Here is a 19,579-nt window from a genome sequence, read left to right as displayed (position 1 = left end):
AGCCTTCCTCTTTTTTTAATTTAGCTTTTGGATGCCTGTTTACTTCTGATAAACAATTGACTTTCACAGATAGGATTCTCCAAGCATCTATGTCCCATATTCTTCTCACAACAATGTCTCTCTCTCTTTCTAGGATTCTCTTCAAAGGTCCCACGACTAATTCAAGGGGAAGTGAGGCATCAAAGCTGGGACCATCTGATTCTAGCCTTCACTCCCATCCCTCTGCCTCAGTGTTAAGAAATGGAGCCTCCAGACTTTTGGTTCTTCTACAGGCTCCCTGGTCAATCTTTCCCAAAACATGTAAGACTACTGAGTATGTTCTGCTTTTTTGTTTTGAAAAAAACATGTTTTTACAGGATTTCACTGTGGACTACATTCTGGTTTTGTATACCGGGTCTTTTGCCTGTCTCAGCTTCTCAAACTCAAGAAATCCTTGGGGTGGGTATATATAGGAACTGCTGGGAGAGAGCAAAGTATTATTGACCTACCAATCACTCAACAGATCACATTGGAATCTTTTTTTGCCCCCCTTCATGGTACCTTCTTTGAATTTCTAGCTGTAATAATTTAAGTTTGAAAATGCAAACTACTCAAAATTGCAAAATGCTCTTCGCTGGCAGATTTCCATGAAGCTTGATTCAGCATGTTTTGCATGGGGTGTGAGGAGGACAGGCTGCACAATATCCTCTGAGTGGAGCCGCTAGACACCCTCACTTACTGACCCTACTCATGGCAAACTTCTTGAACTTTCATCAACAAACCTGTTCTTCTCTGCTTCTTTGAAGCTGCTCCTTCTGCCAGACACCTCCTCTTGACCCCAAATCTTGGCCTAGTAGCTCATTCTCTAAAATATCACAACATCGAGGAAGGCACTGTATCCTACTCTGTCCCAGAGGGGCCCATCTGAACCCTAATGCAGTACTGGATAGCTCACATAAAAGCAAGGGAGGAACAGTAAAACTTGGGCCTTGCCCCAAATCTACTAGGTCAAATTCTCTAGAGTGGGGCCTGGGAAAGGCTCATCTTAACAAGTTCCCCAGGTGCTTGGGAAGATCCTGGGCTGAGCTTCCCAGAATTGAGTCATCGCTTCATCTTTACAACTTTTATCCTGCACTCAAAGCCAAGTGAACAAACACTTCAGGCATGCTTACTATATGCTCGACCCTTCGAGAGTGTCACACAATCAGCTCCTGCAGTGGTCATTGTAACTCGGACAATGTGGTGACTCTCCAACTATCCCTATCACTATGCTGTTGAAGGGGAAACTGAGGCATGGAAAGACTAAGAAAGTGGCACAAGGTCACTCATCAAATAAGAGCCGGCTCCAGATTATCATTGATATTTCTCTGCTTTGTGATGTTTGTGGCTTTCTTTTTTAAAATTGCTCTGCTTTAGCATGTATATAAATTATTTGAATCTAATTCAATATTTGTGAGAACAGAGACTTTGGGCTGACTATTTGCCCTGTATTGGATAGCCAGGAGCTAAAACAATGTGAGGCTGGGTCACAGCCAATATATATCTGTGAAATGAATAAACGGACAAATGAACATTCAACATAGATTTTTGATATTGGGTCTATTTATCCCCCCCACACACACACACTCACTAAAATTACACTGACATTAATATTTAAATCTGTGTGCTACCTGGTACCTGTATAACCCAGTTATGAAAACCTCTGAGCTGGACTTGGCATCTCATTGTGCTAACCATGATTAATTAGAAAGAAATTTTCTAGCAACAGTGTTAAGTTCTTGAGAACAGGGACTAGATGAATTCCTCTTGCCATTGGGTAAAAGCCAACTGAGTAGCATTGTTGGGGTCCACACTAGCCCAACGTTGGGGTGGCCAAAAAATATCACGACCCAAGCAAAATGTTGAGGCCCTGGCCGACCCACATTTGGGGGCCACTGTACTCCAGTCCAAGCTGCCGCTCTGGTCCGTGGGTAGGGGTTCAGCAAGAAAGAGAGAGTGAGGTCGGACTCGAAGAATGGAGACCAGACTGTGTGTAATTCAATCCCGTTTATTCTTTAGTCTAAGTCCTAAGTCTTGAGTTCCTAATGCCTAGTCCCTAGCTCCTAGTCCCTCCAAGTTCCAACTTACTCCCTCCAAGTTCTCTTCCAAGTGCCTACTACCTGTCTTCTCTCTGCTGTGTCTGGTCCTCTCCTCTGTGTCTCCATAATGTATCATTTAACTGACTCCAAGTTGTACTCCAAGTTGTACTCTCTGAAGTGTCTGATTCTCTCTAGAACCAAGTGTCTTCTACCTAATGTCTGATGTGTCTGATTCTCTCTGTTCTGTCTCTGCCTTTTATATGTCTCACTTCTAAGTCACACCTTTAAGTTACACCTTTAATCATGCCCTTAGGTCTTGTCTCTAAATCTGATCTCTACACTTCTAAGTCATACTCTTAAGTCACACACCTTTAATCTCACACACCTTTAATCTCAAGGTATCTAAACCAAGATTATCGGAGTGTGCTCAGCTGTTGTAGGCTATTGTAATCCAAGTCACATGTCAGGGTATATGGCTCAAGATGGCTGCAAAGCTGATAGCCGCTTTCTGCTAAAAGTCGGCCCCCAACAGGTCCCCCTTTTAAAATTTTTTTTCAAAAGGGAAGGCTGGGAAAATTTACGGAAACCGTGCCTGTCCTAGGTTGGAGCAAAGGACCCCAGCCTCCCTTTCCCATCCTTGGATACTCAACAGCCATTGGTTGAGCTCCTGTCTTAGGATGGTGAGGCCTCCCTTCTTTTAGGGGCAAGGGTCTCGGTATGCTCTCTTACCCGTCTTTGACTATCCAGCTTAGCGAGTAAGTTAGGGGATATACCTCATTAGTCTTGATGACAGAGGCTTTACAATCCCCTACTTCCAGCCTGTAATAATGGACCTGTATGCGTTGCCATACAAAAGCCATCAGCTTGTTGAACCACATGGACCCAACAGACAAGAGACTTAACAACGCCTGAATAGTTAGTATGACAGCAACACTCTTTTTAAGGGCAACACATAACTCCCTCTATCAGAGGAGTAAAAAGTGTAAGCTTCTTCTATTCTGTTTAAAAATGTCTTATGTCAGAATCTAAATCTATAGAAACACAAAACTGATCATAGCTTTGATCTAAAGAAAACAAGTAAGGAAATTTCTGTTCCTGCTCTAGTCAATCTCAAACCCAAAAAACAACTATAGTAACTGGTACCTGTTGTAGTGTGTTTTCTCCTGGGTCTAAACAATCTAATTTCCCACTAAATCTAAAACAATCTAGTTCCCCACTAAATCATAAGTCAGGGAATCAAGAGTCCAATAGAGCCACCCTGGAGATATGGGTGGTGATGTCTTCTTCAGCACTGATAACTTCTCAGGTCAGGTTTACTCGTTGATCTGTTCCAGTTTGAAGGCAATTGTGAAGCATCTTCATGTTTCCTGTGAAGAAAAAATAAGCTTCTCAGGGGGTTTCTCCTCCCTAGATTTGTTATTGTTGTCTATTTGTTTAATCAGTCTCTCTGGCAGCCATCTGCAGTTTGGGAATATATGCAAACAGAACCTCATCCCCAGATAAGCACTGGATCTGGCCCATTCCAGGTTCCAGTTAATGGGTCTTCCCAGAGGACTGTTGCAAAATTCTTTTTGGTATCAGGATGCCAGAATCTATCTGCAGCAGATTTTCCTTCAGAATCCAAATTTAAAAAATTTAAAATAAAGAGTGCATGATGAAAGATATTTCTGGGGATCCCTTGGTAGGGTACCATTCCCCCCCCTTTTTTTTTCAAATTGACATATAATGGTTTGGTGTGCCCTTTCTACAATATTTTGGCACTGTAGATTATATGGAATACCCATTTTATGTAGTATTCCCAATTTTTCACAAAATTGGTGGAAACTGGAGCTTGTATAATCTGGGCCATTGTCAGTTTTTATCTGTTTAGGCACACCCAATACAGCGATTGTAGCAAGCATATGAGTGATCACATGCTAGCTTGCTTGTCCAGGTTGTAATGTTGCATAAATAAAACCACTGTATGTGTCTACACATACATGTAGATATTTTTGCTTGCCAAATTCATTATAATGAGTAACATCCATTTGCCAGATACTGTTTAGTATCATTCCCTTTGGATTTACACCCAAATGAGGAACTGGTAAAAGTTTAACACATGATTGACATTGTCTTTTTCCTGTAGGGTCTAATGGCCGCTTGGCAGGCAGTATTAGCATTTTCATATGCAAGTTGTTTCACATAGTCTACACCTGACTCTGCATTACCAAAATCTTCCCTGCTGTTGTTATTAATCAATGAACAAAGTCAGAAAATCTCTCATCAGGCCCTTGCCTGACTGTTGTTAAAGATGCACCAGGGTATCTCTTTACTGGAAGTTTATGCCAAGCCTTCATGGCTGCATTTTGAATTTGAGCATATAAACCTGGGTCATATTGCATCTGGTTATCACTAGAAGCAAATTGCCCTTCTCCTACTAAGGCATCAAAGGACCAACCATTGCCTGCCTGAATGTTTCTCCTAGCTGTCTCTTTACAATTCTCATGATACTCTGATTTCCAATTAAGATAGTCTCCACCACTAAGAACTACTCTCACTAATGTATTCCAATCACTAGGAGTCAGCCACTCCTCTGCAACAAATTCTAAAATTGAAAGAGTAAAGGGAGCAGTGGCACCATATTGAGATACTGCATATTTTAATTCTTTAATAATTTGAAAATTAAACCCTGTGTGATGTCTCCAACAACCCTTAAGCATCTCTGGCCTCTGATACAGGGAAAGCCTTAGCGTCTCTCTCCTCTGGCTGATCTGTAGCTGAACTAAAGCTAGAAGATAGGGACTGCCTTTGGACACCAGGTTGAGGAATGTGAAAATCCGGGGGATTTTCACAGTTAGTCTCTTGTGACCTCTTCCCTGTTCTTAATTTCTGTAAACTGATTACTTAAGTCCTGATACTCTTTTTCTAACTCTATCAGTTGTTTAACGGTAGAAATTTTTTCCTGTAACTGCTTTTTGGGATCTACAACCATTGTCTCCATTGTGGGAGTACTTGGAGGTGAAGGTAATTAGGGAGAGGGCATTTCAGTGTCATAAAATTTGACTTCCTCTTCCTCTTTGTCAGCACAATCTGACTCTGACAAATTGTCATCAACCTGTGGTTGTATTTTGGATTCTAACTTACGCTTCCTTTTATTTTGAACAAAAAAAGACAGCATGCAAGAACAAAAGCAGAAAATTAACACATGTGAGCAGCAAACAAAACCAAAACAGAGAATTGAATTCAGGCTGACTAATTTTTTGTCCCATTTCTGTTAGGAGCTGACTCTTAGCAGAAAGCAGCTATCAGCTTTACAGCCATCTTGAGCCATATACCCTGACATGAGATTTGTATTACAATAGCCTACAACAGCTGAGCACACTCTGGTAACATCTTGCTTTGGATACCCAGGACTTTCCTTGGGTGTGTGAGATTAAAGGTGTGTGAGATTAAAGGTGTGTGACTTAGAGATCAGATTTAGAGACAAGACCTAAGGGCATGATTAAAGGTGTGACTTAGAGGCGTGACTTAGAAGTTAGACATATAAAAGGCAGAGGCAGACGGCAGAGAATCAGACACTTCAGAGAGCAGAACTTGGAGTACAAATTGGAGTAGGAATTAGGCATTAGGTAGCAGGCACTTGGAAGAGAATTTGGAAGAAGTAACTTGAACTTGGAGGCACTAGGGACTAGGAACTTAGGACTTGGGACTTGAAGAGAAGAAGAGAGACCCAGTGAGGGATTTTGCTGGAAGAATGATCTGGCAAAAATTCAGAAGTGAAATGAAGGTGATCACCACTGGAATCTCTTGCATCGAGAAGGTAAGTCATGTTAATGAAACTGTGGCAAGAAATAAGTGAGCCTGAACTCAACTCTGTTTTTATTTTGTTGCTTGCTTCTCATGTGTGTTAATTGTCTGCTTTGTTTCGTTGTTTGAATGCTGTCTTTCATGGTCAAAAGCACACTTTAACCTTGAGGAGTGATAAGACTCACTGGTCAATCAAGCTTTCAAGCAGACCTGCCAATCAGAGAAGGAGGCAGATTGTTCTGGATGCCAGTCTGCAAGTTCATTGTTCCTGTGCAGTCTTAAGTGGCTTTCTGTGTCCTGCTCTGAGCCCTGCTGTCAGGTGCTGTGAAATTGAGGGAAGCTCTGAAATTGAGTCATGGTGAGCACAGGATCACTTCCCACAATGGGTAAGGGCAGGCGGCTGAGCAGTGGGTGCTGGGGTGCTGGGTCCTCTCTGGGGCTGCATGGGAAGCATCAGCCAGATGTGACCACCTGTGAGGTCCCTGGTGATGCTCCTCACTAGTTAGATCAGCAGGTGTCCTCTGAGTAACTTCACTGTCATGGCTGATTCTGAATCTGCCCAAAACATTTGGACCAGTTACTTTCTTGTAGAAATGAGTGATTTCTCTGACTCTGCAGCACATGTGTCCAAACCCTTTTGTCTTTTATAGAATACATTGGGAAGACAGGCATAGCTGGACAGTGGTGGCACATGCCTTTAATCCCAGCACTTGGGAGGCAGAGCCAGGCAGATTTCTGAGTTTGAACCCAGCCTGGTCTATAGAGTGAGTTCCAGGACAGCCAGGGCTACACAGAGAAACCCTGTCTCAAAAAAAACATAAAAACAAAACAAAACAAAACATACATTATTAATATTTCACATGTCCATTTTAACTGTTTAAACATGCATTTTTAAGGTAAAATTTAATTAAGGTTGCTGTTTAAACTGGTTAACTTTATGTTTATGCAAGATGAATACAGAACTGCAGTGAATGTATAATTCTTTGCAAGAACTTCAGTAAAGAACTGTGAGTTCATTCTATCATTTTTTCCTGGTTTATTTTTGTAGCAGAGTGAGGTTCTTAACATGTAACTTTTGCTGTCCTGAAACTCACTGCATAGACTGTGCTGGTATCCCAGCTCAATGACATACACCTGCCTGTACCTCTGTGATTAAAGACATGAGCAAATACACACAGCTTGCCCATCACATTTGTAGTTAGTAATTGTTCATACAGCTTTTCAGATGTGTGCTCAGTACAGTTGATCTGTTTCCCCTGCATACCTCTCTCAATTGTCATTTGTGTTGCAAGGCTATATCCCATTCAAGGGTTCAGGAGTGACACAGGTGAACCCTGTGTCAAGGGTTCTAGTGTCAATATTTCAAGTTCCTTCTAAACTGACATGGTGATTATAATTTGTGTGTCAGCAAATAAGTGGAGGAATCACGTGAATTATATGATTATATTGTCTAGGAAGCATACCTTTAGTTTGTAGTGATGTCAGTATCAGGCTTTGTGTTGTACACATGTATGTGATATTTTAGGAAGCTGTGAGTTTCGATGATGTGCATGTGAACTTCACTGAAGAAGAGTGGAATTTGTTGGATCCTTCCCAGAAGAATCTTTACAAAGATGTGATGCTTGAGACCTACTGGAACCTCACTGCTATAGGTAAGACTGTGAATTTTCTTTTGCTTTTCAATGTAAAAGAAAAAATGTTTCTGGGTTACTGATGATAATTTCTTATTTCAGTAGAGAACAAGTAATATTGAGTTGAATATATCAGGTTCATTGCTGTGAAAATTCAGTGTAACTTGAATTTTTCCTAATTTCAATACCATATCATTCATTTTCTGGTACCTTGGTTTCAGGCTATAATTTGGAAGACCATCATACTTAAAACAAAAACTTCAAACTTCTAGAAGTCATGAAAGGTAATTTTAATATTTAAGCTAATACAAATATGCCTGTGAGATAATTTTACTATGATCTGGAAGTTTTAAAGGAAGGCAAGTGTGTAAAATATTAGTCCATTTATTGTAGCTATAATTATAATATTCTCCAAAAACTATGTACCTCAATGTCAGTTATCTGATTGGTGTTTGCAAGGCAATTCCATAAGAAAGAGGAGAAAAAAAAACAATGCCTTAAGTGATTCCTTTATTTGATTTGTATCTCCATTAAAACCATATTGTGGAACTACCAATTTGTATAGTCTCATAATATTTAGATGTTGCACATTGAATAGTGATAAACATGTATCCATAACCTTCTAATAAGCAAATACTCTGTGATAAATTTGGTGATACTCATATTCTTGTAGTGAAACTTTTAAGTTTGTTGTGCGGTCAGTTTATGGGAGTCAAGAATGTTGTCGTGGAGGAACATTAATCATGTCTACAATGAACAAAAAGTCAATGTGTGTGAATTCGATGTGGAAAACCCTTCATTTGTTCTTCCTTTTTAATGGGTTTATCAATTGTCAGAATGGATGAAACCATGTGAGCTTAGAGATACTAAAAGGGACAATTTACCTCTATCTACTTCAGAACAATGAGAAGATATGTAGTATTCTGCCTTTGGTAGACTTTCTGAATATGATAGACATTTGCAATTAATTGGTTTTCTGACTTTACTAGGAATATCCTGAAAGTCACACTGCAGAAAATCTCTATGGGTACTAGAACATGTAAATTCTTTTGTTAAACCTTGGTTCACAGTGCTGCTGTTGTGTGATGTACACTGCAGGAAAAACTCAGAATGCAATCCGTGTTTTAATGCTCTGAGTTATCCCATATTTCTTATACCATGTTAAAAACATCATATAGAAATCTCATATAGATAAAGTATTCTATAAATGTGAGCCATGTAATAAATATTCTTACCATCACAGGATTTTCAAAGAGGTAAACAACCCACAGTGAGGAAGTACAACAATGAACATCAAAGTGATAAAACCTTAAGATTTAAGTGTTCTTCATTATTAGACCAACTGTAAAATTTATTCATATTGATAAAATGATTGATCAGGCTAATGAAATGTAAACCTTTCACATGTGCCCATTACTGTTGCAGGCATGAAAAAAGTTATACTTGAGAGAAACCTTATGAATGCAATCAATGTGCTAAAGCCTTTTCAAGTCACAGTAATCTCCAAATACATAAAAGAACACATACAGGAGAGAAACCTTATGAATGTAGTCAGAGTGGTAAAGCCTTTCAAGTAACAGTAATATCCAACATCATAAAAGAACACATACTGGAGAGAAACCATATGAATGTAATTAATGTGGTAAAGCCTTTTCATGTCACAGTGCTCTCCAATATCATAAAAGAACACATACTGGAGAGAAACCTTATGAATGTAGTCAATGTGGTAAAGCCTTTGCAAGACCCCATCATCTCCAATATCATAAAAGAACACATACTGGAGAGAAACCTTATGAATGTAGTCAATGTGGTAAAGCCTTTTCATGTCACAGTGGTCTCCAAAGACATAAAAGAATACATATTGGAGAGAAACCTTATGAATGTCATCAATGTGGTAAAGACTTTTCACATCAGAGTGGTCTTCAATATTATAATAGAACATATACTGGAGAGAAAATGAATGTCATGAATGAGGTAAAGCCTTTCCAGGACACAGTCATCTCTGAATACACAAAAGAAAATGTGCAGAGTGAAACCTTATGAATGTAGTCAATGTGGTAAAGCCTTTGCATGTCACTGTACTCTCCAAACACTTAAACACACACTTTAGAGAAACCTTAACAAATGTAATGAATGTGGTAAAGCCTGTGCATATCTCTGTAAAGTTTGAAATGATTGTCACATTTGTTTTCTCATAATAAATAACCTTGAGAAACTCAATGTTGGTGTGTTGGGTAAGATCATACAACTTATTTGCAGTCACAGATTACTTTTGATATCTTTGAAGGTGCTCAAAGACTATTGTAATATACAAAGGCCTTAATAGATTGATTACTTACTAAAGACTTTAGTCTTCTATCAAGATACCAGAAAGTATAATAGAAATAAACTCTGGTGATTTAAATATGCTTGACCCTAAGAAGTGTCAATATTAAGAGATGTGCCTTGTGGGAGATGTTTCCTTTTGAAGGAATTGAACTCCTAGGGTGTTGGCCCTTGGAGCTCAGGCAGTAAAAATCAGACCCTCCTACAACTTGGCTGGAAGACAGTCTTTTCCTGGATGCCTTCACATGAGGATGCAGAACTCTCAGCTCCTTCTCCAGCATCATGGCTGCCTGCATGCTGACATTCCTGCTATGATGACAATGGACTAAACATTTGAAAGTGTAAGCCAGGCCCAATTAAATATTTGCCTTTAACACGGTTGCCTTGGTTACAGTGTTTCTTCGTAGCAATGGAAATTCTATCTAAGACAGGAGTTGGTACCCCAGACTTAAATATTGCTTTGATAGGCCTGACCATGGTTTTTTGTTTTGTTTTATGGTGCAATGTGGGTTTTTAGACTTTGGATTTGTATATGCAATAAGTAGAACTTAATGGGCCATCCTAGTAGGAATATGAAACACATATATACTGAGGGTGATTTGAACTCTGTGTATAGTTTTTATGATGGTTTGCAGAAGAAGGTTGCTGCTTTTGCCCTTGTCTGTAGAGTGTCCTTGAAGATAAGGTAAAGAGGTTGATGTTCATTGCATTGACTAAGGAAGTCACAGTGAAGCCAGCAAAGCCTTTGACCTATGTTTAGTCTCATGATGATTTGAGCAAGCATAGTAATATTAGAAAGAAAAAATATATAAAATGTTAGGTCAAAAGAGAAAATCTAACCAGGAAGTTGAATGAAGCTAAATTCTGTGATCAATGATATTAAATGGTATTTAACGAATGGTGACATTAGTGCAAGATTCCATCCACCGAAACTTATGGATGTAGAGTTGTATGAAGGAGAACTGTATTGTGTTAGGCATTATTATTACCTAGTTGTTGTTTTCATGTGGACACAAAAGTTACCAGTATGTGTGTAATTGACAATTGATGGATTGTGATTAGTATTCTGAGTTATCATTTTTAGATCTAAAATAAAATACTTAAGGACAGGCATGGAGGTATATTCCTTAAATCCCAGATAAACATCAAGCAGATTTCTGATTCAAGTCTTCCTGGTACAGAACATGTTTTAAGTAAGGAAAAGTTTAGGTATGGGCAAAGTGTTACACATGTATTTCCCAGCATTCAGGAGACAGAGCCATGCAGATCTGAGTCAAGGTTAATCTACAGAGCAAGTTCAAGGACAGCCAAGCTTAGGCAGTGAAGTTGTTGAAAAATAGAAAGCTGGTGATGATGTAATAGAAGGGGCCATGTTCCAGCCCAGGCAGCCAGAGGAACTCAGGAGCTTTGTCCATGTGTCCATTTTTAAAAAATAATTTTTACACTTTTTAAAAACTCCTACTTATTATTTATTTCTGTTCATAGGAATGTTGCCTGTAGCTGAGTCTGGCCTCTGTATGTGATTGAAAATTGCTTTTAGCACCCAATCCCTTTCTCTGATGCTCAGTGCTGCAAAAAAATGTTGTTTGGAGCCTTTGGCAGGTGTTTATTAGTGAATCACAGATTTTGAAGTATTAGAGCAAGGCTCTATCATCAACTCTATCCATCTATCTTCTCTTGAAAGAATTATCTTGGCCTGCTATTTTATCTTTTTAGAAATTGAACATATCGTGCCAGGGAAATGTTAGTGATCCCCAAAATGACACACACAGGAGCCAATCTGATGGCAACTCCCAGCAGGGTCTTTATTCTATTTGAGCTAGCTTGTCCCCATGCACAATGCACCAGCATCAGCCAAGACTGTTTTGGTGGTGGTGGAGCCCCAAATGTCTGTGGGGAAAGGCTGTATTGTAAGCAGCAAGTGGGGAGGATGTGTGCAAGCATCTAATTGAAAAGCTACTGTGGCCTTTAACATAATTGACTGGTACTGGGAGTCACATCATAAACTTAACTTGACCTCCCCTCTGCATTATTGGTTGTTAGGCATGGTCTTGTAACCTGAGGTGCAGGATTTGTTGGGGAATGAACCTGGAGACCGTGGTATTGTTGAGGGTGTAACTTGGAACCTCTAATCTTGTTTGGGATTAGCCTAGAGCAGTAAAGCTAGGCTTGGGTTTTGCTGGGAAGCGGGGCACCATGAAAAATAATCCTAGGTACCTGACTTGCCTAGAAGCCTATAGTTTCTATTCCTGTACAATGGCCCCTAGGTATTGTACATGCACCTAGGACTTCCTGGTACAGGCCCTATCATCAAATGACTGAGGAAGAAATTAACTAGGCCGTGCTTACTAAGGGTTCTGCCTGTTATGCAGGCCCAATCCAAATGTGAACAACTGCAGCATGAAAACATGCTTCTTGGACAATCCTGAAAGACATCAAGTAAAGGGAAATCACCACAGTTCAGAGCTTCATGCAGTAGTCATGCTCATGTATTTGTCTGGAAATGTGTGATTATTCATTGAATCATCAGCTATACACAGTGGGATGGCTTAACTGTCAGAGACTTGGAAACAGAAAAATTAGAATATTGTTGAGAAAGACATAAAAGTAAGAAGTATGTGGATACATCTCTCAAAATGGTCAAAGGATGTAAAGGTACTTATGTCCCATGTAAATGCTGATCAAAAGGTAAGTTCAGCTGAAGTATACAGTCAGTAACTCAAGTAGTTAGGGTGATCTAATTCTGTGTGAAGTCAGCATGTGTCCTCAGCCATATCTGTCATTTTCCAATGGGACCATGAACATAGTAGACATGGTGGATGACAGTGAGGTTTATGCATGGATACAACAGTAGTGTCGTCCTCTCACCAAGCCTGACATGGCCACATCTGCTGGTGAGTTCCAGATCTACCAGCAGTAGAGACCAACACTGAGCCCTAGATATGGAACTATATCCTGGGTTGTCCAGCCAGTGACTGGGTGGCAGGTTGACTACATCGGATCATTCCTCTTGGGCAAAGGACAAAGCTTTCTCCTTCCTGGAATAGATACATATTCTGCTTATGATTTTGCCTTTCATGCACATATTGCTTCTGCCAAATCCACGATCCATGGACACTACTGAGTGCCTCATTCACCACAATCGCATTCCACACAGTATTGTTTCTGATCGAAGGAACTCATTTCACAGCAGAGAAGTGAGACAGTGGGCCAATGATCATGGATTCTAATGGTATTAATTACCATTAATACCATAGTCCTTTGTTACCATAACGGTGGCTGAACTGATAGTAAAATAGAATGACCTCTAGAAGACACTTTTACACAGCCAATTATGGGACAGCCACCTGGAGAGATGGGAAGGGTCCTAGGCTGTATGCATTTTGTATCAGCTTCCAGTATTTGGTACAGTTCCTCTCACAGCCAAGATCCATGGTTTCAGGAATCAAGGTTTTGGAAAACCTGTGTGAAGGTTGCAGGCCACAAGTCTCAGTGGAACTCAGCTCAAAATGCAGGGCTTCCTTTATCAGCAGGGCTTCCATTGCTCTGCCTGACTTTGTCTGGATAATGTCCCTGAACACAGGTGGCTGTCCTTATCTAATAAATATCTTTTGCAGAGCTGCTTATACTCAGTACACAAGTCTCATTCTGGATTCTCTGTGCACATGAAGCACAAGTATCTGCTGCATTAAAAGAAAAGACAGTTGAGGCCGGGTGGCTGTGGCACACACCTTTAATCCCAGCACTTGGGAGGCAGAGGCAGGCGGATTTCTGAGTTCGAGGCCAGCCTGGTCTACAGAGTGAGGTTTCAGGACAGCCAGGGCTACACAGAGAAACCCTGTCTCGAAAACAAACAAACAAACAACAACAAAAAAAAAAAACACAGAACAAGAAGTTGAAGTTCAAGAGCGTGAGATAGGATACTTGAATAAGCCTATAATCTGGTCATTTGATGGTAGAAACTCCTGCCATCATATAAATCAGGGAGCATGTATGGTTTGTGTAACAAAGAACACAATCTATTATTGAGAAGTTCTCTTTGATAATGAGATGGTCTTTCATATTTGCTAAGTATAGGTTTTAGATTTGACCTCAGTATTTAATAAGGTTGTTCAGTTTTTCTCAGCTGTATATAGACCCTGTCATGCTGACGTATTTCATGGACTTTTCTTTCATCTGGGATATTGAGATGCATCTATATATGACAAAGAGAATCGGGAGTGACAATTTATTTTCTAAATAACATTTCACAAGATCAAACAAAATTTTTTTAGGACTCTTGTCCCTTCATCCTTTACCTATGCCTGCTTAAGATTACACGTTTAGCAAAATCAACTTCTGTTGACCTTTTGTTAAGGTCTGTTGAAATTTCTTGTCTAGGTTATCACTTGATCTTCTGAAGAATCTCTGTATCTTCAAGCTTTTCTTTGTACTATTTCTCTCTTAGTGAACATTACTCCATATCTTTCTCAGATTGGGTGTAACTTTCCTTGGAAGCTCTGAGGGAATCATCTCTGTATTTTGACTTTCTTCAATGTAGACTGGACACAGGATAGGATAAAACTTAGATGACAGCCAGTTTGTCATAAATGTTCATCTGAATACAGATACTTTAATCCCATAAGTATCTCCCAAAAACTTTATGATCTAAGTGCCTTAAATACTTCATTTATTCCTTCAGAACTTCCACCAGCTTTGTAGGTTAGCTTTTCTTATCATTTTGGAAATTTCCATCATAATCTATGCATAACTTCTTCTTTATTGACACCATTTACATCTTTAGATCATTCTAATATTTTATGAACAAAAAAAATTCACAATCTATTGTGAGAATATTTATTCAGGGGCAGAAAGTAAGCAGTTAATATCCTCTTTTTCTACATTCTCAGTGACACCACATTTCAAAATTATCATAGTTCACCCTGGAATAACAATGAAATAATTGGTTTTTTTATACAGCCATTGACAAAGTATTTCTTATGAGACTGTAGACATCCTACAATCAGTCACATTAAAAATACTTTACTCAGTATATCTGGAGACAAATATATGTTACCTAAATAGTTATTCCCCTGTCAAGTTGTACAAATACTGGCCAGATATGTCATGCTTTTTTGTTAGAAGTTTAGTAACATTTAAAAAGCCCTGCTGTGATTTGTACTCTCCCCCCAAGCCTTGAGCAGGCCTGAGAGACCTTACTTACCACAACAGACCAAGTGATAGGATTTAGGTGGAGTTACCCACCTTAGCTGCACAGAACACAGAAGCAGAACTGCCCCTGGGCTTGCCTTGAGATATCTCCAGCCATGACCAAGAATGGATTATGGATTATCCCACCCATCTCCGGCTGAAACCAGGAAGGGTTTTGGGTTGGGTCTTCGAGAGCTGAACATTAAAGCTTGAGCCTTGATCAGAGAACTTTGTCTTGGCTTCATCTCTTCTCTTCCTCAGTGCCCTTTCATTCCCAGCCCCCCTTTCATGTGAACCCAGTTGATTCATGACCATAGGTGGCTACAGTGATTATTTTAATTCAACAAACCTGAAGGTATGAAAATGGTTGTGGTTTAATTTAGAAGACAAGATAAGCCCTGTGCTAGATCTTCTTACCTTTGTATATTTATCTGATTTTAAAAATAAAAACTAGCCAGGCAGTGGTGGTGCACACCTTTAATCCCAGCACTTGGGAGGCAGAGGCAGGCAGATTTCAGAGTTCCAGGCCAGCCTGGTCTACAGAGTGATTTCCAGGACAGCCAGGGCTACACAGAAACCCTTTCTCAAAAAACAAACAAACAAAACATTAATTATGCATACATCATAATTAAAACATAGATATGCTATTTTATATGAAGGAGGACAATGTATAATATTAATAACATCTTCTAGTCTAGAAGTAGTAAACTCTTTAAAAGTAACTAATGATCTTAAGGGATAGACACCAGGTTGTGTACTAGAAATAGGATGGGGTTCAAAGAGATATCACTGTCTCCAGAACTGTATGTTTACATGTATCATATTTTTAAAAGTAGATGTTAAATTTTAATTATATCATGTTACATATGCCAATTAAAGAGTCAGTCCCATATTATCATTTTATATTTATTCTACCTGTGTGGATATATGGAGTAAATATATTTTTTGTCCTTTCATATCAATTTTTAAGTTTATTATCATCAGGAACAAAATGAACTAGTGTAAAGTTAACAAATTTAATTTACTTGTAATTAATTTGCTATTAAGTACATGATGTGAATAACAAACCATGTCTCATGTGTATTTTCTACATGTAATTAATAAAAAGTCAATTTTTAATAAGCCATGAATTTGTGTCTATTTCTTGCTGGGATTTCTGTTATAGAATTTTCATTGTCAAGTGAAAACTTCACATAGAAATGTTTAATAAGCATATTTTTAGTTTGGGCAGAAAGTAAACCAGACATATCTAGAGCAGAAGAGTACTGAACGTCATTTTATCTCAGAGGAAAATTAACTGCAGAAATAGCTGACAGTGAGACCCAGCATAGAGAAGCATAAATGTTCTTTGCTGGCAGCAGTGTGCCTGGCTCTTGGCAACTTATCCTTTGATCATCTGTAGAGTTCTATGAATATCAAAATCTTTGATTCTTTAGCTAGCATGCTAGTTTTGGGGGCAAATGGCTGGAAAGACTTTAGGTTCATTTTAGAAGCCTTTCTCTAAGTAAGAGAGAAGCTATCAGAATAAGAATAAAACAAACCATTAAGACATAAAATGAATACCTTGTAGGCCTGATATTTCTTCTTTGTGTAATAGGGATAATATTGACACAGTGGGACCAGCAAGAATAATGGTGGTCACCTAAACCTTAACCCTGAGCCTAACCCTATCCTAACACTCACCTGTGAATTTCCTAACCTCCTAAACCTAATTCTAAGAACACTTATCCTAATCCTATCCATGACTGTCTAATCCCCTAACCCTAACTCAAACCCTGCTTGCTGTGGGGCATATTTCTTAATTATAACTTTTGAAGTGAGAAACCCTTTATTAATCTTGTTCTTTTGAGATATTCAGATCCACCTTTAATCTGGAGTATAGATTCTTTTGACAAACTACATATATAAAGGACTTTGAATAGGGTGGTGTTTTTGTTTTTTGTACTTGCCCTACTTTTTTTTTACTAAACAAAGGTGAATTGTTTGTTTATTTGTGTTTTAAAACTGTTATTAGTAAGTACTTATTTCGGCCTGGTGGTGGTAGCACACACCTTTAATCCCAGCACTTGGGAGGCAGAGGCAGGGCGATTTTTGAGTTTGAGGCCAGCCTGGTTTACAGAGTGATTTTCAGGACAGCCAGGGCTATGCAGAGAAACCCTGTCTCAAAAAACCAATAATAATAATAATAATAATAATAATAATAATAATAATAATAATAATAACAACAACAACAATTACTCTTTGGTGCCAGGTGTGGTGGTGCGTGAATTCCAATGCTCCAATGCTTGGGAAGAAGAGGCAGGAGAGCTTGAGGTCAGTGACCTTGAGGTCAGCCTGGGCTTATAATTAGTTTTAGGGTAACCTACATTTCAGCAGTCAATGCTAACCAATAATCAGTAATCAATTCTAATCAACAGCCAATAATGATTAATAATTGATGGCGCACGCCTTTAATCCCAGCACTTGGGAGGCAGAGGCAGGGAGATTTCTAAGTTCAAGGCCTGCCTGGTCTACAGAGTGAGTTCCAGGACAGCCAGGGCTACACAGAGATGGCGGCCGGCCTGAGACTACATTTCCCATGAGAACTAGTGCCAAGATGATTGTCAGAGAACTAACTGCTTATGCGTAGCAAACTCAATCCAAGATGGCGGCTGGCCTTCAAACTACATATCCCATAATGTCGTGAGAAAAAAGCAAGATGGCATCAGGTCGGAGACTACATTTCCCATGAAGACTTGGGGCCGGCACACAGGCCAGGTGTTTGGAGATCCCCTCAGAGCCTATTGCCTTCACCCCCAGCCTGGAGACCTCTGCTGCTGCTGCTGCTGCTGTGATCCAGGAGGAGCACTGCGGTCCTCGTGGCATCAGCGAGCTCCTTCTGACATCACAAACCATGCAACTCGATCCGATTGCCTCTGCCAAAGAACGGGGAGATGACCAGTGCTTCCAGGTACAGTGTCAGGCGGGTGGAAGCAGAGGTTCCGGGCTACCTGTGAGTGTGTGGAGGCACCTGTGAATCTGAAGCAGGGGCATGACTGGAGCTGCCTCCAGTTACTGGCTGGCGGACCTATGAACATGCCCTCAGGAGAACTGTATCGTGCATAAAGGAGAACTGTATCGTGTTGGGCCTTATTGAAAGACCCCCAGAAGGGGAGACCCTCACTCTAGTCTTGGGAGATCGAGGCCAGCAAACAGAAAGAGGCTTTATTTCAGGAATCAGCCGGGCTGAGGTCGAGACTCATAATGAGGGGTGTGGACTCCAAGGCCAGGGGGAGAAGGGTATTCAAAGGTAAAAGCACAAACGGGGGGGGGTGGTCGAATGGGAAACCAAGGAAGAACCTCATAAAAATAGTGGAAAGTCCCAGCCCATCATTCAGTTGGTCATGTTGGAAACATCTTGTACATGTTTTTCTCAGGAATTGAATCTTGCTCAACCATCTATGTAGCCGCCCGAGGCCACAAGTCAACTGGGTTCACCTGAAAGGGGGGCTGGGAATGAGAGGGGACGGAGGGCGAGAAGAGATGAGGCCAAGACAGAGTTCTCTGATCAAGGCCCCAAGCTTTAATGTTCAGCTCTCAATTTAAAGGGGAAGACCCAACCCACAACCCCTCCTGGTTTCAAATGGGTGGGATAATCCATAGTCCGTTCCAGGTCACGGTGGAGATGTCTCAAGGCAAGCCCAGGGGCAGTTCTGCTTCTGTGTTCTGGGCAGCCAAGGTGGGTAACTCCACCTATATTCTGTCACTTGACCTTGTTGTGGTAAACAAGGTCTCTTCAGGCTTGCTCATGGTGGGGGGAAGGTACACAGCTACTTTGTGGTCAGCCAGTTCCCAGAAAGACCCACCTGACCTGTAGTTTTAGTTCTGCTTTCTTTGTGGTCAGCCAGTTCCTGGAACCTGGAGCTAGTGAACCAGTTGGCCTAAATTCTTGGCTCAGCTCTAGAGGGCCATGCAAACTTTCCATACCCTTTATAAATTTTTATATCTTTCAATTGTCACCTGGTCATTGTTTTCATGAGGACACAAGGGTTACCAGTATGTGTGAAACTGACCATAGATGGACTGTGATTACTATTCTGGGCTTACATTTTAAGACTCAAAATAAAATACTTAAGTACAAGCATGGAGGTACAGCCTTAAATCCCAAAAGATGAGCATCAAGCAGATCTCTGATTCAAGTCTTCCTGGTACAGAACAAGTTTTAGGTAAAGAAAAGCTTAGGTACATATAAAGTGTTACACATGTATTACCCAGCATTCAAGAGACAGAGCCATGCAGATCTGAGTTCAAGGTTCATCTACAGAGCAAGTTCAAGCACAGCGGAGCTTAGGCAGTGAAGTTGTTGAAAAATAGAAAGCTGGTGATGATGTAATAGAAGGGGCCATGTTCCAGCCTCAGCAAGCAGAGGAACTCAGCAGCTTTGTCCATGTGGCTCTGCTTTAGAGGGAAGAATAGAAGGGACGACTGAGACAATTGATGCTGGTTGGCTGTAGTTAGAAAATTAGTGATGATGTTGAAGAAACCAGCACTACTGAGGTGACATCTTCTGGTAAGTGTTTTCTTAGAGGAACAGATGTTGTGTTCCAGAGA

General features: G+C 40.1%; 1 pseudogene; it reads left to right on the top strand.

The window, feature by feature from the left end:
- The first annotated feature begins 5,790 nt into the window (after positions 1-5,790).
- LOC143433967 (uncharacterized) lies at positions 5,791-18,005 on the top strand (annotated as a pseudogene).
- The last annotated feature ends 1,574 nt before the right edge of the window (positions 18,006-19,579 follow it).

Source organism: Arvicanthis niloticus, assembly GCF_011762505.2.
Source record: "Arvicanthis niloticus isolate mArvNil1 chromosome Y unlocalized genomic scaffold, mArvNil1.pat.X SUPER_Y_unloc_2, whole genome shotgun sequence".
Lineage (NCBI taxonomy): Eukaryota > Metazoa > Chordata > Mammalia > Rodentia > Muridae > Arvicanthis > Arvicanthis niloticus.
Note: the sequence above shows the minus strand (reverse complement) of the source record. Positions and strands in the feature narration are given on the sequence as shown.